The following is a 2300-nucleotide window of genomic DNA, read 5'->3' on the forward strand; positions in this document are numbered from 1 at the left end:
CTTTTACAGATAACGTAAAAGTTTCGTCAGTATTTAAATCAAAGGTATGGAGTAGATAGTTGACAGGTACAGTAAGGATAACGTTAATCGCGGAGAGAGAGAGGTCCGGCTCAAAATCACTAAATCCCACCAAGGGGGTCCAAGTTTATAAAAAAAAAATGCCTCACGTAATTGTGCTTTCATCATTTGTGGCATTAACAAAAAATAAATACAACATCTAAATATGTCGGTAATATAATAAGGAGAGAGAGGACTTCCATTAATTGCGCAATGTCAAAGGGAGGAGATCTAATTTTGACCAAATTAGAAAAAGACACCTCACTTAATTACGCCTTTATTATTCGTATACTTCGTTTACTTTCTGTAGCGATGTGACTATTGGCGGATTTGCCATAAGACCCAGTAGGCCCGAGCCTAGGGCGGCCAGATATTAAGGGCGGCAAATCGTGCCAAAAAAAATCACTGATGATAACAAATTCATGAATTATGTATCTAGTCTATAATGATGGGTGCTGAGAAAGGGGCGGCACATGGCCTGGGGCCTAGAGCGGCTACGACTGCAAATCCGCCATTAGATGTGACCTTCAGTTTGACTGGCGCAAAGTAGAAAAGAACAGCACTAGGCCAGAAAAGGAAGGAGACAACTCTCAGCCAAACTCGTAGAGAGTAGGCGTTTACTATTAATTATGTGAAGTCAAAAGGGGGGAGAGTTCCGACAAAATCTCATCAAGTCTCAGAGGAGAGAGAAGTCAAATTTAAAGAACTAACTTAAAAAATTATGCATTCATCATTTGTAGTATTATTGAGATTAAAAAGGGGGAGGGATCCGGCATAAAATCGCCCAATATCGCCCGGGGGGTGATCAAAATTTAAAAAAACACCTCACGTAATTGCACTTTCATCATTCCTAACATTACCAAAAAATAAATAAAGCATTTAATTGCGTAGGTAATAAGGTACAATAAGGCGATAGAGGACGGCCATTAATTGCGTGAGGTAAAAGGGGTTACGATCCGACCAAACTTTACCAAAGGGGTATTCAAATTAGAAAAAAAACACCTCATTTCATTTCGTCTTCATCATTCGTAGCATTATCCAAAAATAAAAAAATAATCTTAATACGTAATGCAATAGGAATAATTACGATAACAAAAGGGGGGAGGGTTCCATCAAAAGCTCATCAAGTCTCACAAAGAGGGGAGGGGGAGGCAAATTAAAAAAGGCAGCTCACGTAATTATGCCTTCATTTTTCGTAACATTTAAAAATAAACAAAACATCTAAATACATAGGGAAAGCATTATGAAGAGAGAGGACACCCATTAATTACGTGAGGCCAAAAGAAACAGGGACCGGCAAAATTTCACCGAGAGGGGGTTCAAACTAAAAAAAAGACACCTCACTTAATTACGCCCTCATCGTTTGTAACATCTAAAAAATAAATAAATCGTCTTAAAGAAAGGAGACATCTATTAATTACGTGAGGTCAAAAAATGAGAGGGTTCAGGCAAAATTTCACCAAAGGGGGTTAAATTGAAAAAAAAAACACCTCAAGTAATTAATGAACGCCTGCTTAAGGGCAAATTTATTATTTATGCTGAGCCACTGTACATCGTAAACAAACTAAAACCATTCTGATGTAGCTATTAATGTTTGTAACAATGCATTTTTTGTATCTCATACCATTTAGAAATTTGGATAAAATCTAATACTTTATGTTCATCAAATTGTAGAGTCCTGGATCAGAATTTTATTTGGGTAAAGAAGAGGTCGTTTATGAGGCTTCGGATGAAGCTGGAAATAAAGCTGTTTGCAAGTTTTCCGTGGAACTCAAAGGTAATCATAAAACTTTCATTAGCTATAATTTTTACCAACATTTATAAATGCGGTTACCCATAGGTTGAGGTGTGATTTATTTGAATGCCAATTTTGCATTTTGCATTTGTATTTTAAATAGAACAAATTACTTCTCTGGTTTTCGCTGACCTTTTTCATTTATTTCAATAAACTACTAGTATTTATCAATATAGAGGTAGGTACAAGATAAATGCAGCAGGAAGTTTTTGTATTTGTGTTCTTGAAGTGAAACTTCTTTACGCACGGTAGGGTAAGTTCGTTTCATGCGAGTTGCTATGTAAAGAAATCATGCAACGCATTTCCACCGCTGTCTGTCCCTATGTATGCTTAGATCTTTAAAACTACGCAACGGATTTTAATGCGGTTTTTTTAATAGATAGAGTAATTCAAGAGGAAGGTTTATATGTATAATACATGCATATTATAGTAGAGAAACACTGATAAT

This window comes from Agrilus planipennis, unplaced genomic scaffold (assembly GCF_000699045.2).
Source record: "Agrilus planipennis isolate EAB-ADULT unplaced genomic scaffold, Apla_2.0 scaffold76, whole genome shotgun sequence".
Taxonomy (NCBI): Eukaryota; Metazoa; Arthropoda; class Insecta; order Coleoptera; family Buprestidae; genus Agrilus; species Agrilus planipennis.